This window comes from Canis lupus, chromosome 1 (genome assembly GCF_003254725.2).
Source record: "Canis lupus dingo isolate Sandy chromosome 1, ASM325472v2, whole genome shotgun sequence".
Taxonomy (NCBI): domain Eukaryota; kingdom Metazoa; phylum Chordata; class Mammalia; order Carnivora; family Canidae; genus Canis; species Canis lupus.
This window is the reverse complement of record NC_064243.1, coordinates 81,076,046-81,097,533: the sequence shown is the minus strand read 5'-3', so window position 1 is coordinate 81,097,533 and position 21,488 is coordinate 81,076,046. Positions and strand designations below refer to the sequence as shown.

The following is a 21,488-nucleotide window of genomic DNA, read 5'->3' as shown; positions in this document are numbered from 1 at the left end:
ATTCAGCCATTAGAAACGACAAATACCCACCATTTGCTTCAACGTGGATGGACCTGGAGGATATTATGCTGAGTGAAGTAAGTCAATCAGAGAAGGACAAACATTATATGATCTCATTCATTTGGGGAATATAAAAAATAGTGAAAGGGAATAAAGGTGAAAGGAGAGAAAATGAGTGGGAAATATCAATGAGGGAGACAGAACATGAGAGGCTCCTAACTCTGGGAAACGAACAAGGAGTAGTGTAAAGGGAGGTGGACGGAAGGTTGAGGCAACTGGGTGATGGGCACTGAGGGGGGCACTTGACGGGATGAGCATTGGGTGTTATGCTATATGTTGGCAAATCGAACTCCAGTAAAAAAATATACAAGAAAAAAAGAATTTATTGGCTTTTAGGACTGAGAAGTTCTAGGATGATCTTGATTTGAAGCTCTGTGAAATCTCAGTGCTAAAAGTGAAGTCTTATGGAAGCTATGTAGTGCTTAACAGGTATCTGTTGAATGAATGAATAACACCTACATCACTGGGTTGTTATGAAGATTAGAAGAGATAATACATACAACTCCTTTGGCTCCTTACCTGAAACTAATAAGCACTCATTAGGAGTTGACAGTATTATTTTTTGTTAATATCATCTTCATCATCAAAGACTTCATTTTCAACACCAAAGATGCATTCATGATTACTCTCATACCATGTGGAAAAGGAAGAGTTTGTACTTTGCACAGTCATTGGGAATGATTTGGGCTATCTGGGAGTGACAGCAGACGGGAATCGTTTTTGCAAGGCTTCCCAGCAGAGGCAGAGAAGTAGACAAACACCCTGCATGGCTTATCTGGTCCACATGGGAATTCAGCATTGAGTCCTCTTGAAAATGCATGTTGACTTTCAATATCTGAATCAAATATGTGGTTTTTAAAGGCCATCATGAATGGAACAAACATCAGAAAGTGCTCCAAGTCCTTGTCTCCTAAATATTGTATACATTTAGTATTTTTCTTCATGATTTTAAACTCTGTAAACTTGGCCAATACTGGATAGAAATGTAGATTTGAAGAAAAAAAATATAGCTGTCTTCTATCTTCTTAAGTACCTGAGTCATTCTTTGATAAATGGAAAATAAATGAAAGTCCATTCCCTTCCTTTTTAATGTCGCTGTGGTGGATTAAACGTGGCCAGCAATTTGGGAAAGCATCTTCCTTCAAGAGGTGAGGCATAAGTTCCCTCCTCTTAAAGCCAGGCAAGCTATATGGCTATTTGGACTGACTGATTGTAGTAGAAATGCTTCCGTATCATTTTGCAAGTCCAGGCCATAAGGGACTAGCAAATTAGATTTCCCAATTCTTGAATCACATTCCTGATGCCCTGAGCTGCCTTATAAAAATCTGGGGAGAGACTCTGAGACTACATGGCTGAGATCCTCCCTCCAGCCAAGGTGCTAGGGATATGAGTCAAGCCGTCTAGGCTCTCCAGCCCAGCCCAGTTGGATACCGCTACACAACCCCTGTCAATACCCCATAGAGCAGAAGAGTCACTAACTAGTCAAGGGCTGCCCTAACTGCTGGCCCACAGATCTTGATATAAAATGAAAACGTGATTGTTTCAAGTGACTAAGTTTTGAAGTGGTTTACTAAGCAGCTGTGAGTAACCTGACCCCTCTGGTAATATTTATATAGTACAACAGTTAGTAATCTGATAAATCAAGTTACTTCTGAGCTGATACATCCCCGGGAGAGCACACCAAAACTAACCACAGAAATCTCCTTGAAGTGGGTTTGATATCACAAATGGAGTGGTTTGGTAGCCAGGGAAAGCTAAAACACAACAGTTTCCACTTTGTGGAGAGTTTGTCTCTTTCTTCTGAGTATGTAGCATAAACAGGAACTGTTGTGTTAGTGAGGGTATGGCGGACCCAGCACACACAAGCAATCCAAAGAAATTTTATATTCATACTCATATGCTAACCTTTTGAAAACCCGCTATGTATGAAGCACTGGCATAATGAGAACTGGAAGAAGCAAGATTTGCCCTTATGGATCTCATAATCTACTGGAAAAATGTTCAAAATTATTTGCTAATGATATTGGAGGATGGAGCTGCAGTGGGGAAAAAAAAAGCTACATCATCCTAAAATTGTACTACTGAACTCTATCCAAATCCCATTTCCACAAAAAAGTTAAATCTTCAAAAAAATCAGCAAATTGCAGTGCCTCATATATAAATACAAAATATATATAATATATATAAATATAAAATATATATGTATAAATGTATATATATATATATACACACACACACACACACATATGGTTTTTGGTTTGATATTTGTTTGTCTTGTACTATATTAAAGAATATTAAGGAAAACAAAATACCCTTGATTTGTGGACATAGGATCTCATCTGTGTCTGCCAGAACATGATGATTCCAGGCAACAGAGGGCTGGTATGAGCAGACAAGGTAAAAATGGAATTGACCAGAACTTAAGGCTCAGAGGTTCAGGGATTGTCTTGATTTTAGGTTCTGCTGAATCCAGATGCTCAAACATCATAAGGAAGCCATCTTTCTAAATGTTTTTGGCTAGATTTTCCTCCGCACTCTACTCTCAGGTAGGCCTCTCTCAGCATGGTGGCAAGATGACTGCTAGAAAATCCATGCTTATCTATATTTATTAGCAACTCCAGTAAAAAAAAGAGTTCCTCCTTACTGATATTCCAGCAAAAAGTCCAAGGTTGAATGTAATTAATTGAGCTTGAATCAATGGCTCCTCCCTGAACTGATTCAATATGCCCTGACAAAAAGAATATTTTCTTGGACCAGGTCAAGATCATGTATCTACTCTTCAAGGGTAAAGTTATTTTTAGTCATATATTTTATTTAACCCAATATTCAAAGCATTATCATGTGTTCAATATTAAAATTACCAATGAATTTTTTATTCATATTAAACTAGAGTTTCAGTATGTATTTTATGCTAACAGCTATCTTCATCTGGACCAGCCACAGTTCAAGTGTTTGACAGCCAGTAGCTGTATCGGACTGGGTGATTATAAAGACTTTTTTTTTTTTTTTAAGAGCATGGGAGGGTGGGACTGAGAGAGGGAGAAGCAGACTCTCCACTGAGCAGGGAGCTTGACAGGGGGCTTGATCCCAGGACCCTGAGATCGTGCCCTGAGCTGAAGGCAGATGGTTAACTGACTGAGCCACCCAGGTGCCCCGATTCTAAAAAATTTTTGTGGTGTAAGAGGAATAGAATAGAATAGAATAGAATAGAATAGAATAGAATAGAATAGCAACCTGGAACTGGTAAGGGAAGAAAACCCGTGTTCCTGTGGCTCTGGAGCCCAGAGGAAAAATATCTGAAAGTTGGTATAACTTGTTAGGACAAGTTAGGTGTAGGTGTAGTTGTACGGTGTTAGGCAATGGAACAAGAATGGCTGTGGGGCAGGGTTATAGGGATCTAGTAGGGGACACCAGGATGGATCACAGCACTTCTAATCAGAGAAAGGAATCTGGACATCTGAGCAAACACCACAGAGAAGAGATGCCTTGGCTCAAGACTGGTTGAGAGGACAGAAGCAGTATGGAAACTGGCTTGGACAAATGATAACCTCAGACTAAACCACCCTCCGACCACCACCCTGTTCCTTCCTCTGGCACTTAGGGGAAATGAAAGACAGATGACCATGAGTTGACCGAGAAAGATCTGAGTTGTCTGAGCTTACCTTGCACTGACTGGTTTGTGGAGGAAGTCTCAAGACAGGAATTAAGTTTGGATATAAAAACTAAAGTTATACACCTTGCATGTCTGAGAATATTGGCCCGAAAATACCATTCCTGGAGCAGTCTCAAAAACCTTGTGTGCTTGGCAGGAAAGCCACAGCCCTTTTGCCCTGCAGGCAGGGGATTTGGGCGGTCATTCTTTACTAGCCGGTGGATTTTGCACACACAGACCCCAAGGGAATATTTGGCAATATCTGAAGACAGTTTGGGGTGTCACAAGTATGGAGGAGATGGCTACTGTGGGCGGAGGCCAGGGATGCCACTAAACATCCTACAATGCCCAATTGAGCCCCTACAATAAAAGATTACTCAGCCCCAAATGTCAGTAATGACTACACTCAGTGGTGAGCGTCAAGTAACGTAAGGAACTGTTGAATCAATATATTGTACACTTGAAACGAATATAACATCGTGTGTCAACTACACCTCAATAACATGAGTAATATTAATAATGATAAAATGTCTGTGGGGCCAAGGTTGAGTAACCTTGGACAAAGTCAGTTTAAGATTCTTGAGAAGCGTGAAGAGAGAGGAAAAGCAAGTTCTTTTCTTCTGTGTTGGAGTCAACCTTGTCCTAAAAGGGACGGCAATCCTGGGGCTGCAGGTGATGCAGTTTCTGTAATACTGAGGTAGCGGAATCCTGTGTCAGAGTAGCAAGTCTGAGGACGAACAACAGGGTGAACCAGGCCCAGAGGCCGAGGCCCCAAAACGTCTTGCATCTTTCTTCCCCCCTCCCCCATATCTCTTCTCTCCCCCAGTAGTCCCCTCAGAGAAAGTTTCCCCCTGACTGAGGTGGCGCTGAGGCAGAATGAGGGAAGTAGCAGGTGGCTGCAGAGCCTTCTCATCCCTGTGTCCTCCTGGCTTAGGCAGAGGCAGACGCCTGCTCTCCCAGGCCCCAGAGGCTCTAGTTTCATTTCCACATGGCAGCTGGCACCCAGGAAGCAGCTGTGGAGAGTAAGGAGCCAGGCTGGACAGTTTTCTCACTCTGAGCCTCTGCTCACACTTTATTCTCCTCTAGAACAGGGCCTCTCCGGTGTTGTTTAAGAATCACCCGGAGGGCAGGTTAAAGCACAGATTCCTGGGCTAGCTTCCAGCATTGGAATCAGCAGGTCTGCTGTTCAAGGGTGTCCAACATGTCCCAGGGTGCCTGGGATTTTCCATTTCCGGCCGGAAGCCCTGCATCCCTGGCAAACCCAGATGGTTGGTCACCCTAGGTAGGGCCCAAGATTTTGTATTTCTACTCGTCTCCAAAGTGATGCTAATGCTCCCATCAGGTGAGCACAGTGTGGGCTGCAATGCTGGTCCAGCGCACCAGGTCTATGAACTTTACGTGCGCTCCCAGGCCCAGAGCAAGTTAAACCACTTCAGAAAGGGTTACCTGTAGTGCCTACCTTCCCCCCATCCCCCAACTCTTGAGGCAATCATGGTAACACTTCACACTGTAAGGTGATATGATGTACTTGGGTGGTTTTTTTTTTTTTTTTTGCGGACATACTTCAAGTTTCCCAAGGGCAGAAATCATATTTTCATAGCCTACCTATTGCCATGGGAATAAATCCATGGTATCAAACATTTGGAAGATAATAAATGGATTTGTTGAAGGGACACAGCTAAACAGTTTTTGAGTGCTTCCCAGGCACCAGGGACTGTGTTTAAACATTTTATAGAGTTTAACTCATGTCATCTTGTGTGGCAGATGCTATTTCCCCCATTTTACAGTTGACAAAACTAAGGTTCGGAAAATTTAAATGACATGTTCACAGAACCAGAAAGCATTAGAGCTGGAATTCTAACTCCACTGTGATATCAGAGCCCATACTCTTAACCATCATGTTCTGTTACCTACAATGAACAAATAAATACATACATATTTGTATAATCAGGTGTAGGAGTCATTACTATTTATTTAAGATATATTTAACTTTTTTTATTGGAGCCCACATATCTGAACTGTTTGTGTGTTCAAAATAGATTCACATTGTCTTTCTGGGAATAATGCTGGTCTGTTTAATTTTGAGTCTGCACTGAACATTGATTCACCATTGTTTATAGTGATTTTTCAGTCCAAGAAAGAATGGGAGATATTCTGAGTGAAACACGATCGGTCAGCACCCATCTACCATTCTTTGAAAATCCAGTGCCATCTATGAGGATGACAAAGGACTAATTTCGCTTCTGAAAGAGCACAGGACCCAGGACTGCTGCATCAGAGCCCTCCACCATCTTGCCCACAGAGATTATTTTAGAGGTGAGCACATGACCCAAGCCTGGACACTGAGAACACACCATCCTTTAACTACAGAGACTGGTTCATGAGATGCTGAACCAAATCATTCCTGAAACTTCTCTGAGCCATCTGAAAATCTGTGTTCCCCTTCCTCTAAGATAACAAGTTAGAAAATATGAAATAACCCTGGGGCTTCTGGCAGCCATCCTTGCAAAGATATGGAACATTTTTACATGAGTATGACACCAATATCAATAGACTATGATCAATGAGATGAAGAAAAAGAGAGTTCTCCTACCATGACTTGAACTCCTGGATCCAGTTACTTGAGCCAGTAAATTTCCTTATTTAAGCTAGTCTAGATTGGGTTTCCATCACTTGCAACCAAAAGAATCACAGCTAATGTACCTGATCCATGAGAACTGAAGAAGCAGGTATTAGAGGTTGGGAAAACTCCAATACCTTGGTTTCCAATAATAATTATTTTATAATGCCCTAATATTTTAATACCTTCCTACCTTATTACCTTACTAATGGTAAATGGCTATCAGACTCTTCCTACTTTGTCATAAGAATAAGCTGAACATAGACTAGAGAGTAGCTGATATAAATGAGCAAATAGGCCTTTTTAGAGTTGCCCTGGGGATGATGATTTGGTTTGACTATTTACCTGACTTTCTTCTCTGATTGTGTCTTTAGTTACTAGTTAAGGATCTGTGGTCAGATAGGTTTTTAAGAATGCATTCCGTAGTAAACTTTTTACATGCAGTGAGTTCATAAAATTTTCTGAATATATAGAAGCATATTTAACTGTTAAACTTTTTCTGAACCAGTTCTTACAACAAACTTTCTCTCATATGTTCTCAGTTGATGCTTGAAAGCCAACTTCTCAGAAAGAACTGTACATGTATCAAGACTATGTAGTTGAATCTAAAGAGATAAAAGAAATAAGGGTATTGCTAATAAGGCTAGTCATTCCAGCACTGGTACAGTTGAACCAGGAGAGCACAAGAGTCCTGGTAAATGATTATATAATCAAACTAAAAGACTTCTTTTCAATCTGAGTGTGTTTTGTTTCTGTTTGGATGATTATTTAAGAGGGACATGGTTTCCCTCTGGCCACTGTCTTTATTTTCTTTGGATCTTTATTCATTGTGTATGCCAGGTACTGACTAGGACCCTGACGTTGTTAAATGCCTCACAAGGAATTGGCTCCAAATGACCTGCTTGCCAGAGCAAACCCGTCTGACAGGTTTAGTGACCCCACTGTGCATAGAAGTAGCTGAACCGGCCAAGCCCAGGCTCTTCAGTGGTATGCAACCAAGCCCAGGGTTATTTCTGGTTTCACATCCTGAATTTTGCTTCCAGGCTCTTTTCCAAACTACAGCAAAAGTTGTCAGTCAATTTATGCTCTCTTTCCTGCTTTCACAAATGTTTATTGGGGTCTATGGCTGTGGTAATAGAAGTGAATAAGACTGTCTCTTTCTTGATAGAACTTCTGGTCCTTTCAGGGAGACAGGTCTATCAATGCATTTGTAGTATACCTTAAACGTGTACTGTGAGCTCTGAGATCATGGAGAAGGGGAGCTCTTTGAGAGAGACAATGTTTCCTGCTTAATGCATATTTGCTTGAGGAGTACGTTATAGTGTGCAATGCCATTGCTTGGAAATGGCCCTTTCTCAGAACAATCCTAAATAAAAAAAGAAAAGTCAATTCCTAGCTCTATGTGCTATGTAACTGTAATATGATTAACATTTGCCTTACTTCTTATTTGGAAACTTTTCAAATGTACAGAAAATCTGGAAAAACAATACAGTGAACACCTAGTAACTCTGCCTGGATGGTCTGTTAACATTTCCCCTCATATTTGTTTTACCTTCTCTCTTAGTCTCTCAAAATACATATTTGTTGAACTATTTGAAAGTTGCAGACATCAGAGCACTTCCGTCCTGAGTTGTTTAACTTTTTGTAAAGATTTTATTTTTATTTATTCATGAGAGACATAGAGAGAGAGGCAGAGATATAAGCAGAGGGAGAAGCAGGCTCCCCACAGGAGCCTGATGCAGGACTCCATGATCCCTGGACCCCAGGATCATGCCCTGAGTCGAAGGCAGACACTCAACCACTGAGCCACCCAGGCATCCCAGCTGTTGTTGTTGGTTTTTTTTTTTTTAATCCAGTATATAATTGAGATTTTTAAATCTTTTTTTGAGATTTTAAAAATCTTTTTTTTTTAATCTTTTTTTTTTTAATCTTTTTAGTTTCAAATCTAGAACAGTCCTCACCTTTTGTGATTTTTCATGCTATTGAGTGCTGGACAAGTTTAGTCCACTTGTAGAATATCCCATAGATTCAATTCATTTGATGGTTTCTTCACTATTTCTTTCCAGTTTAAAAATATTGGCAAGAGGGAGTGCCTGACTGGCCCAATCATGCACTCTTGATCTCAAGATGTGAGTTCAGGCCCCACATTGGGTGTAAAGATTACTTAAACTTAAAAATTGGCAAGAAAACCATGGGTCATTAGAATAGTTCTTTTTTTAAAAAAAGATTTATTTACCTGACAGAGACAGTGAAAGCACAGGGCAGAGGGAGAAGAAGAGAATGTCTCAAGCAGCTCCTCGCTGAGTGCAGAGACCCACAGAGCCCATCTCAAGGAACAATCTCATGACCCTGAGATCACAACCTGAGCTGGAAACAAGAGATGCCTAACTGACTGGGCCACTCAGGTGCCCCTCATTTGAATAGTTCTTATTTCATCATATTAGTAGGCATGTAGTGGAAATATTTAAATTTTAAACTCACACATTAAAACAAATCCAAAACAAGAAAATAGTTTATTTCTTTTTTTAAAAAAGTATTTTATTTTTAAGTAATCTCTACACCCAACATGGTGCTCAAACTCCCAACCTTAAGGTCAAGAGTCACACCTTCTATCCACTGAGCCAGGCAGGAGCCCTGAAATAAGTTGATTTCTAATTGATGAGAAGATCCACTGATTTTAAGACCTTACTATTCAAAGTATGGTCCGCAGAACATTTAAAAAATTCAGACTATCAGACTAAAATCTGATTTGTTGAATCATGATCTGCATTTTAACAATACTCTCAGCTGATTTGTATGCACCTTAAGGTTTGGGAAGTACCTATGCAAGATACTGATGAGAGGTCAGCTTCTGTCATATGGGGCTTTCCAAATCAAAGGGCTATTTGTGGATGACGCTCCTAGGACATAATATCCATTTCCTCTTTTTCATGATTAGCAGGGAAATGTTTTACCTAGCTAAAAAGTATACTTTCAATCTCTCTTGAAGTTAGAAGTGGTCATGTGACACAAGTTTGGCCAATGAGATGGAAAAGAAAGTGAGGAGGTGAGGTGGGTGGAGATTTCAGAAAAGAGCAGGGATTCATCTGGCACATTTTGCCCTTTCCCTTTTCCTTCCTGATACATAAATACGAAGGTGGAGGTGGAGATGCTGTTTGTGACAATGAGGCATCAAACCACATGCCATTGGTGGCTGCATAGAAAGAGCCCCAGAGAACTCTGAACTGCCTACCTCTACACCTCCTTTCTACAGGTAAAATAAGCCTCTGGTTTAAATCACTGTTTCATGGAGTTTCCTGTTATTCATAGTCAAACTTAGTCCCTGATACTCACTATTCAAAGAATCTCTTGACAGAGATTTTGGGGGAACCGCTGGTATAGAGCCCTACATATGGAGGGAGGCAGATGTTTTCTTATTTTTTGGCATCATTTATGATTTTGTCCATTAAGGGAGAGTGAAATTGAAATGTGAAATGTGTTCCTTTCTCACTTATGAACAGGAATGGCTGGACCTCCTCCAGAGGATCGTCAGAAGGGAGATAGATTCCTGCTGTAAGAGCATTTTCATTTAAATTCTTGGATCCACGGAAGGCAGTAATGCACACATTATGCTGCATGTGAAGACTATCTCCTAATTAAGAAAAAGGGTTGAACAAAGACTTGCCCTATCTTGCAAATGTTTTTTTCTTCTCATATGACAGCAATTCAGTCTCCTTTGGTAGCTCACTATCTGTTAGTTTCTTTAGACATCACCAACAAAAGGAAATGTATGTGTGTGTGCACAGTATGGCACAGAGATTTCCAAATGATTATGCATCTTATTCTAAAACCAATCTGAGATACTTCTTCCATCTCAGCTTTCATCCCATTCAGGACTTACCTTTGCACGGAAGAATTTTTAATCTCTAGTAGTTGGCTTTTTCTCAGCTAGGTATGATTTATTCTTGCCCAGGTGTAATAAGTTCTCACTCATCTTTGAGACCCTTGCCCACCCCATTATGTGTGTGTGTGTATATATATATTTATATATATCGATAAGCACCTTGTACTCAGTAGAAGAGTTAAATATTTATTGAATAAATCTATTTGTTAAACATTTATCAAGCACTCTATTTTTATACTGCACCTGGCCACAGGGGTTGGCAAACTTCTCTGGAAAGGGCCAAATAGTGTTATTCTGGGCATTTTGAGTCAAGAGGCAAAAAATGAGTGTATTACATAGACATTTTAGTAACACCAAAAATGCAATCATTTAAAAATGTAACAACTGGGGTGCTTGGGTGGCTCAGTGGTTGAGCATCTGCCTTTGGCTCAGGTGGTGATCCTAGGGTCCTGGGATCAAGTCCCACATTGGGCTCCCCTCAGGGAGCCCGCTTCTCCCTCTCCCTATGTCTCTTCCTCTCTCTGTGTGTCTCTCATGAATTAATAGATAAAATCTTTTTAAAAAACTAAAAAAAAATTTTTTTAATGTAACAACTACCTTTACTTCACATCATATGAAAAGGTAAAGTCAAGATGAATCAAAGATATAAGAGCTAAAACTATAAACATTTTATTTTTTTTAAGATTTTTATTTATTCATTAGGGAGAGAGAGAGTGCTCATGAGAGAGAGAGAGAGAGAGAGAGAGAGAGAGCAGGGGCAGAGGGAGAGGAAGAAGCAGACTCCCAGCTAAGCATGGAGCTGGTGTGGGGCTCAGTCCCAGGACCCCAGGATCCTGACTTGAGCCAAAAGCAGAGGCTTAACTGACTGAGCCACCCAGATGCCCCTAAAACCATAAAACTTTTAGAAGAAAACCTGGAAGTACTTCTTCATAACATAACCTTGGATTAGGCAATGGCCTCTTTCATATAACACCAAAAGCAAGTGCAACAAAAGAAGAAATAAGTTATTTGGGGGGAGAAAAGAAAAGAAAAAGAATGGATAAATTGGATTTCACCAAATTGAAAATTTTACAGAAAAAAAAATTGAAAATTTTAATGCATCAAAGGAAACTATTAAGGAAGAAAAAGGCAACCTACAGAATGGAAGAAAATATTTGCACATCCTATATCTGATAAGAGTTTAATATCCAGAATAAAGACCTCCTGAAAATCAACAACAAAAAGACAAATAACCCAATTTGAATTTTGAAATGGGCAAAGGACTTGATTAGACATTTCTCTAAAGATACACACATGGCCAATGATCATGTGAGAAGATGCTCAACATCACTAATCATCAGGGAAATGCAAATCAAAACCACCCTATCATTTCACATCTACAAGGATAGGTGTAACTTTTTTAAAAAACGGAAAATAAGTTTTGGTGAGGATATGGAGAAATTAGAACCCTCGTGTGTTGCTGGTGGTAATATAAAATGGTGCAACTGGCATGGAAGACAGGCTGGCAGTTCCTCAAAAAGTTAAACATAAAATCACCTTAAGAGCCAGCAGTTCCACCCCCGCAGTGCGGGAGTCTTGACTGGTAGTGAGCACTGTTCAAAGTACTTGCAGTTTCAATATTTCTTTTGATTCTTAAAACACTTTAAGGTTGGTGGCAGAGTGAAGGGAACCAAATCTCCTGCATCCCTACTGGGCACCCTTTCGTCATGTTGCACAGCCTCACGGAGAGGGCTGTTCCATGCAACCACAGGCTTTCCTGTAGGAATAAATATGTCAGGCCTTGGCCAAAGTCAAGGACATTCTCAATGCTGGAAGGAGTTTCTTCATGATGCAGCCAAATGCTGAGGCCTGAATCCAGAGAAAATATATGAATAAGGAAAGGCTGTTATGCATTAATGTGATCAAACTGCATGATTTATTTGCTTAATGGTTGCTGCAAAAGAATATGGCACTCAACCATTCCCTTCTTCTCAAATCTTGTGTCAGTCCTTTTAAATTCAACCAGTGAGATAATCTAACAGAGAACCCTTTTGATTTCCATTTGCTATAATTCATGTAAAAATAAATAAGGAACAAGCCATGATGACACCAGTCACAAAGGACCATGTACTATATTTTTTTATACCATTTGTATGAAAGGCCCAGAATAGGCAAATCCAGAAATCCAGAAATAGGCAAATCCAGAAAGACAAAGTAGCTTAGTGCTTGCCAGGGGCCTGGAGAGAAAGAGAATGAGAAGTGACAGCTAATAGGTATAGGTTTCTTTTGAAGCTTAGAAAATGTTCTAAAATGAGAGTATGGTAATGATTGCACAACTATGTAAGTATACTAAAACCCACCGAATTGTGTATTTAAAACAATGAATTTTATGCCTTGTAAATTATATCTCAATAGAGCTGTTTGAAAAATCTCATAAAAACCATTACTGTTCTGTCCTCATAACTATAACTTCTGCACCGTTAATGGAAAACACAAATCACCTTAATATCAATGTGTCAGTCACTATATTACCTAATTATCCCAACAACACTATTAGCTAAACATTATGATTATCCTACAGTAGAGATAAAGAAACCAAGGCTTCAAGAAACAATGTCATGGGCACCTAGGTGACTCATCTGACTCTTGGTTTCTGCTCAGGTCATGATATCAAGATTGTGAGATTGAGCCCGAGTCGGGCTCCACGCTTGGGATGGGAATGAGATTCTCTCCATCTGCCCTTCGCCACACTGATCCCTCTCTCTATCTCTCTCAAATAAGTAAACTTTTTTTTTTTTTTTTTTTTTTTTTAAAGAGAGAGACAATGTCATTTGTTAGTGTTACCTGGCTACCTAGAAAGCTGCATAGCTGGGAATCAAATCCAAATCTATCTGATTGCAAAGCCCTGGGCTTAACACTTTGGTTTATTTGTTGAGTATTTGTTTTGTTGTTGTTGTTATGGTATATATGGTAAAAATCATCTACTGAAAACAGGGAGATACTCCCCCATTTCTGAAATATCCTGAAACACATGTCTTGATAAAGTAGTTATTAATCATGTCTCCTGTAGCTATTTTATCAAAGGCTCTCTTTGTGGGTGGCAGGATGGCTGAATCAGCTCACTAGAGAGTAAGAGGGATAAAATGACACAACTTTCCTTGCATCCACCAGTTTTTTAAAACATTGAGTTCAGTTATCTAGGGTTATTATCAGAAAGCCTGCCTGTGGCCTTGTGGGTCTGTCTGCACTCAGCTCTGTGCACCCCATTTGGATAACATTGTGTTCTCAAGGTCTTTTTGAGCTGGACACTTTGTCCAGCCTCTGATTAGGTTGAAAACCCTCACGATTTCCCTGTGTTTCAAAGATTAGCTGCTTTGGAATCACTAAAGAGTTTCTCCTATAGTGTACACTTAAATGTTCTGGTTCTCATTTTCTTTCTGCAAAATACAACTTGGATTTACAGGATGTAAGAGGTTCTTCTTGGCAGAATGTAAAATCTGTCTTAAATCTCCCCATATTTGGCAATGCAGTATTCTCTTCTGTCCCTCTCTCTTCCTCTCTCTCTCTCCAGTTCAGCAGATTTCCAATTGTACTTCATAGATGGATTTCAGTTGGTCCTTTTTCCCCATTGTATAAACTTGAGAAAGGTTATTTGGACTATATTTCAAGCCATTCTTCCTCAAACTTCAACCACCAAACACTGCTAAATGCACCAGAAACTCTAACTGTAATTCTTTGCCAGAGTTTAGAAATACCACTTGACACTTTTCATCATCAGCATTTCCACTCCCCTATGGATTTTCAGACATTTAGAAGACCTTTTCTTAAAAAAAAAAAAAAAAAAAAAAAAAGACCCTTTCTTCCTGTCTATGCCTTGAATCTCTTTCACTGCCTCATTGCTGGCCAGTAATTCAGATTGCCCTCTCATTGAGAGATGTAGAATAAGAGAGAAGTGAGCCAGGGAAGAAAATGGATTTAAACCTAGGAGCTTGTTTTGTTTTTTAAGATTCACTTATTTATTTGAGACTATGAGCAGGGGGAGGGGGAGGGAGAAAATCTGAAGCAGACCCCCCACCAAGCATGGAGATTGCCGTTGGACTTGATCTCAGGACCCCAAGATCACTATCTGAGAGGAAATCAAAAGTCAGAGGCTTAACCCACTGAGCTACCCAAGTGCCCCTCATGAAGTTTGTCTAAAAAAGAAAGTTCACACTAGTGACCAGGTCTCAGTAGAGACTCAGCTGGTGTCCGTCAAAGGGGAAGCTTTTTAAGTGCAAGCCATCCAGCAGCCGTTGAATAAAGAATGCTCATTTCAGCACTAGCAGCTAAGCCAAAGATTTGAGGAATGGTATGTGTTGGGGTGGGGGGTGGTGTGGTTGGGAGCTAAGAATAGTTTGATACAGTTGTCACTGTGGAATAGCAGTGCCTCCCCCCACTATTGATAATCAACATCTATTATGTCAAATGAATTTTTCCAGAGACCATTCATGCTTCTACTTGATATCCCTTATTCCCTTGTGTGTTTCCATGTGAGCATGACTTCTTGAAAACCCGGCAACAGATTTAAAAGACATCATGCTGTTTATCCCCTAGGATTACGTTTTGATGCATTAAACAAAGGCTGTTTTTGATGTATATAAACAAGTATAAGAGCACAGACCCCTCTCACTTCAGGGAACGAAAGTCATTTGTAAACTGACAGTGGAGAGATCCTGAGAACAGAGTGTTTCAAACAGACTTCCCACACAATTGCTACTCCATACATCATCTCCTGGCACTGAGTAAATATTTTAAATTGCCAGTTATTCACTGAGATTGACAATAAATTCAAGAAGGAATATATTTAATATCCCTATAGAATTTTGGTGAAAGTGACTTTTGCTTCTCTGCTATTCAAAGCCAACAAAATTGGTGTTTTAATGTTATTTCCTTTCCTATCATAGAAACCAAAGTAATTGTCAAACAAAAGAGGCCAGGAGAGAAATGTAGGAAAGTAATGGAATTACTGGAGGGCAGAGCCCTTTTATTTTAGAGATGAGGAAACTGAAGCCAAGAGAGGGAAAGTGACTCGACCAAGGTCACACAAATCAAACACATCCATGGAGGGGGCGTCAGATTCATTTGACTGGATGATCATCAGATTCTCATATGGAGGTAATTTGGTCTTTCACATCATCTGAAGCAGATCAACACTCAAACTAATGGATGCATGTGTCCATGGAGGGCGTCTGATAATGAGGAGAGGAAATTGTGTTAAATGCTCACAGTAAGAAGGGGAGAACTGAGGAAGAAGGCAGTACCTCCAGAGTGGCAGAGAAGGAATAGAGAGCAAGCCAGATGGACGCCAGCAAGGTCTCCTGGATCCCACTCCACATATCAGCTATCACTCAAAAGATGGGATGATAGAAATGAAGACTTCATGTCAATGGCTTTCAACCTTGGCTGTGTTTTAGAATCACCAGGGGACCTTTTAAAAACTGGGTACCCAGGCTGCACCCTAAAACAATTTAATCAGTGTTTTCAAGGTCGTCCCAATTATGTGCAAATCAGCTGCTCTAGATAAATCTAGCCTAGGCCCATTAAAGAAATGGCTTGCCCCAAAACTCTTTTTTTTTTTTAATTTTACTTATTTTTGATACACACGCAGAGAGAGAGAGAGAGAGAGAGAGAGAGAGAGAGAGAGGCAGAAGGAGAAGCAGGCCCCATGCAGGGAGCCCGATGTGGGACTCAGTCCGGGCCTCCAGGATCACGCCTGAAGGCAGCGCTAAACCGCTGAGCCACCTGGGCTGCCCACCCCCCAACTCTTGAGGCGGACACTGGGCTTTCCTTTCTAGAGTTCCTCAGTGCTGCTGTCAAAAACAAGGCGTTATCCCCTCACACTGCTGAGATATGAGACTCTCCTTTTGGCAACTGCCTCAAACATTCTCCAATGGCTTTAGTAAAACTTCCTTATATACTTGTACCCTATCTTCTCTCCCCTTTCTTCTTCACTCAGGATCAGACTTGCATCAAAGCCACTGTCTTCCTTTTTTTTTTTTTTTTTTTTTTAAGATTTTATTTACTCATGAGACAGAGAGAGGCCGGCTCCATGCAAGGAGCCTGATGTGGGACTCCATCCGGGTTTCCAGGATCACGCCCTGGGCTGAAGGAGGCGCTAAATCGAGGAGCCCGCCGGGCTGCCCAGAGCAGTCTTTAAATATCAAAAGTTTCCAAGAAACTAAATCAGTATTTTTAAGCAAAATGTTCATTTTGAAATAATTGTAGGTTCACATGCATAAGGCTTAAAACAAAGAGATATCTTGTGCCTTAGTTTTCCCCAGTGATACCTTCTTACAAATTTGTAGTATAATATCACAACTGGGATGTTGACAATGACAAGTGAAGGCACAAAATATTCGCATCACCACAAAGATCCCTCATGTTGCTTTTCTGTAATTGCACCCACTACCCTGCACCCTCATTGCTTGATAATCCCTGGCAACTGGAACACTGTTCACTTCTATAAATTAGTCATTTCAAGAACATTCTTGAAATGAAATAAAGGGACTCCTATATTACAATCTTTTGGGGTTGGCTTTTTTTCATTTAGCATAATTCCCCACAGACTTATCCAGCTTATTGGGTGTATCAACAATTGTGTCCATTTTATTGCTGAGTAGTTGTGTGCCTATCTCAGCCTGTCCACAGTAATGGTATCCTATGGGCTAGAAGCACCTGGAGGCACTCACTGGGCCCCGGTGAGCTTCCTACAGACATTTCCCCTTTCCAAACCAACATTAGGACTGGACTGACCCTTATGGCTGCTCTTATAGTTACAAGACCCCCTTTAGCAATACCCATTGGGGCACTATGAAGAGAAAAACAGTGTCTTACCTACATACATACAAGGCACACCAGGGTGTACACCTCGAAGTTGCAGGGAGAGAAAGAATGTGTGCATGAGCCTGGAGCCCTGCTTTTATTGGGGTCCAGGGTAGGGACCTAGAGTCTCACCAATTCACTCTTTATAAATGAATGTAAAATATACAAATGGTAATTTGAAGGATGCAAAGAGAAAAACCAAGTGGACCAAGTGGTCCATTATGGAAATCAACCAAGAACTCTAAAACAAGAGAGCCTCAGTGGGGGAAGGTTGCCTGATTTTTTTTTTTTTTTTTTTTAACTGGCTCAGTCACTGGCAGTGCATTTATTCAAGATAGCAGGTCTTGAAATGGATGCCTCAGCCAGGCACTTGGATTACAAAAAGAAAAGCCAACGGTCAGGGCTTCAACTACAGTACTATGTCATGGTATGGGTTACTACAGTTTGCTTAACCATTCATGAGAAAAGACATCTAGGTTGTTTCCAGTATGGGGCTATTAACATGACGCTGCTATAAACATTCATGCATGAATTTTTGTGTGAATCTAAGTTTTCACTTCTCTGGGATAAATGCCCAGGAGTGCAATTTCTGGGTCGTTTCGTTGTTACATGTTAAATTCCTAAGAAACTACCAAACTGTCTTCCAGAGTGGCTGTACCATTTAACATTCTCATCAACAATGTGTTGTGATTGAGTTCCTCCATGCTTACCCTGGCATTTCCTATTATTACTGTGTTTTATTTTAGCCATTCTGATAGGTGTTGAGTGACATCTCATTGTGATTTTTTTGGCATTTCCGCAATGGCTAATGATAGAGAACATCTCTTTGTGTGTTTATTTTCCACCTATGTATCTTTTGGCGTGAGCTATCTTTTCATGACTTTTACCTGTTTTTCTAATTGGATTGTTTGCTCTTTTCCTGTTGAGTTTTTAATTCTATCTATTCTAGATAGTAATGTTTTATCAGATAAAGGATTTGCAAATATTTTCTCCTCTTTTCAGCCTCATGACAGGGTCTTTATAAAAGACAAAGTTTTTTAAAAATTGACATTTTGGTGTTATTGTTTTTGGTTTTTATTGTCGACATGCAAGGTTGCATTTTTTCCATGTGTACAATATAGTGATTCAACAACTCAACTCTATATGTTATGTTATGCTCACCAGAAGTGTGGCTATCATCTGTCACCTAATACAGTATTACCATACCATTCACTGTATTCTCTACACTGAACCTTTCATCCTGTGATTTACACCATAACTAGAAACCTGTACCTCCACTTTCCTTCAATTTTGCCCATCCCACTCTGGCAACCATTAGTTCATCATTTATATTTATGGGTCTGTGCCAGTTTTTGTTTGTTTTTGTTTTTCTGGATTCTACTTAAAAGTGAAGGTCTATGGTATTTGTTATTCTCTGACTTATTTCACTTAGCATAATGACCTCTGGGTCCATCTACATTATTGAAAATGGCAAGATCTTGTTCATTTTTTTTGACCGAGTAATATTTTTCTATGAGAAATACTCCATTGTATATATACTACATCTTCTTTATTCATTTGTCTTTAGATGGACAGTTGGTTGGCTATTGTAAATAATGCTGCAATAAATATAAAGGTGAATATATACTTTTGAATTAGTGTTTTTGGGGGTAAAATACCAAGTAGTAGAATTACTGGGTAATATGGTATTTCTACTTTTAAGATTTTTTAGGAAACTCCATACTATTTTCCACAACGGCTGCACCAATTTACATTCCTCATCAATACATATTTCTTATCTTTTTGATTGTAGACATCTTGACAGGTGTATTGTGGTTTTGATTTGAAATTTTTTTATTAGTAATGTTGAGCAACTTTTTATGTATCTATTGGCTATCTGTATGTCTTCTTTGGGAAAATGTGTATTCAGGTCCTCTGCCCATTTTTAAGTGGATATCCACTTTTTGTTTGTTGAGTTGCAGAAGTTCTTTGTGTATTTTGGATATTAACCTTTTATTGGATATAATGTTTACAAATGTCTTCCCCCATTTAGTAAGTTGCCTTTTTGTTTTGTTGACAGTTTACTGTGCAATGTCTTTTCATTTTGGTGTAGAGCTAATAGGTTATTTTTGCTTTTGTTTCTCTTGCCAGAGGAGACCTATCTAGAAAAATGTTGCTTGTCAAAGGAACTATTGCCTATGTTTTTTTTTTTTTTTCCTTTTCCTAGGGGTTTTATAGCTTCAGGTCTCACATTTAGGTCTTTAACACATTTTAAGTTTATTTTTGTGTATGATTTTAGAATGCAGTCAAGTTTCTTTCTTTCCTATCTAGCTTCTAGTTTTCCTAGTACCATTTGCTGAAGAGACCATGTTCTCCTATTATATATTCTTGATTTTGTTCTAGATTATTGACCATACAAGCATGGGTTTATTTCTGGGCTTTCCATTCTGATTCATTGACCTCTATGTCTATTTTTGTGTTGTACCGTACTGCTTTGATTACTACAGCTTAGTAGTATATCTTGAAATCTAGGGTTTTGAGGCCTACAGCTCTGTCATTCTTAAGATTGCTTTGATCTTTCGTGGTTCTATACAAATTTTTAGTGTTGTAGTTCTGTGAAAAACACTATTAGTATTTTGATAGGGATTGCACTGAATCTGTATATTGTTTTGGGTAGTATGGATATTTTAACAATATTAATTTTTCAAAGCTATGAGCATGGAATGTCCATTTGTGTCATCTTCAATTTCTTTTATCAAGTTTTATAGTTTTTAGAATATAGGTCTTTCACTTCCTTGGTTAAGTTTATTCCTAGATGTTGTATTCTTTTTGGTGCAACTGTAAATGGAATTGTTTTCTTAATTTCTCTTTCTGCTACTTTATTATTGTGTAGAAGCTCAATGATTTCTATATATTAAAAGTTTATAAAGCATTAAATTTTAAAATTTTTACTTAGTCCAATTTATCAGGGCTTATTTTTTTTTTTTCCTGTTAGGAATCTTGCTTTTGGTGTCAAGCCAAGAATTTTTTTTTTTTTTTTAATTCATGAGAGACAGAGAGAGAAGCAGAGACATAGGCAGAGGGAGAAGTAGGCTCCGAGTCTGATGCGGAACTCGATCCTGGAATCCCAGGATCATGACCTGAGCCACCCAGGTGTCCCTAAGAAATCTTTGCCTAAGTCTAGAACCCAAAGGTTTTCTCATATTTTTTCTAAAGACTTGATAGTTTTACATATTACATTTAAGTCTGCGATTTTCACATGAGATTTATAGATGAAGGTTCATTTTTAACCTATTTTTGTCCAGTTGCTCCAGCACTTTTTTCTAAAAATGCCATCCTTTCTCCATTGAGTTGCTTTTATGCCTTTGTAAAATGTCAGTTGGGCATATTTGTATGAGTCTAATTCTGGGTTCTCTAATGTGTTCCATTCATCTATATGTCCCTTCTCCAATACCACATAATCTTGATTATTTGAGCTCTATAATACATCTTGACATCTTTTAGACGGAATTCCCCTCACTTTATTTTTCTTTTCCAAAACCATTTAAGCTATTTTATTTTCTTTGCTATTCTATCATCCCACATAGAATAATCTTGTTTATTTATATAAAAATCTTGGAATGTTGATAGGAATTATATTGAATCTTTATATCTACTTGGGCAGAACTGACATTTTCACTACGTTGAGTCTTCAAACCCAAGAACACAGTATGCCTCTCCATTTAGATTTTATTTAATTTCTTTTTCAGCATTTTCTAGTATTCATCATATAAGTCTTAAAAATATTTTGTTAGATTTACACCTAAGTATTCTAGCAATTGTAAATCAGAATACAGTTTTAATTTGGGGGATCCATTACTAGTATATAGAAATAAAATTGATTTTTGTATGTTTGTCTTGTATCCTATAACTTTGATGAACTCACTTATTAGATCTAGGAGATTTTTGTAGATTCATCAAGATTTTAATTTTTTTTAAAAGATTTTATTTGTTTTTGAAAGAGAGTGTGAGAGTGTGCAGGGACATGGGAGGAGGGGCAGAGGGAGAGGGAGAAGCACATTCACTGAGCAGGGAGCCCAATGAGGGGCTCCATTCCAGGATACTGAGATCATGACTTGAGCCAAAGGCGGATGCTTAGCCAACTGAGCCAACCAGGCACCCCAGAGATTCTCAAAAAATGGAACATATCATTTGTTAATAGGAATAGTTTTCTTTTTGATGTGTAGACCTTTATTTTCTTTTGTATTGCATCAGCTAGATTTCCCAGTATAAGGGTTAAGAAGAAGAATAAAAATGAACATCCTTGCCTTTTTTCCAATTTTAGGAAAAAAGTATAATGTTATTTGTAGGATTTTTTTTAGATATTTATTTAGAGAGAGTGTGTGTGTGTGCAAGTAGGGTAAAGTATAGAGGGAGAGGGAGAGAGAGAATCTCAAGCAGACTCTGTGCAGAAC

General features: G+C 39.1%; 1 long non-coding RNA gene across 1 annotated transcript; it reads left to right on the top strand.

Moving 5' to 3' along the window:
- Positions 1-2,517: 2,517 nt before the first annotated feature.
- On the top strand, positions 2,518-10,419 carry LOC118353859 (uncharacterized). Its single transcript, XR_004813359.1, has 4 exons — positions 2,518-2,606; positions 5,833-6,028; positions 9,469-9,585; positions 9,833-10,419. It is a non-coding gene; the product is annotated as an uncharacterized LOC118353859 (long non-coding RNA).
- Positions 10,420-21,488: the final 11,069 nt, after the last annotated feature.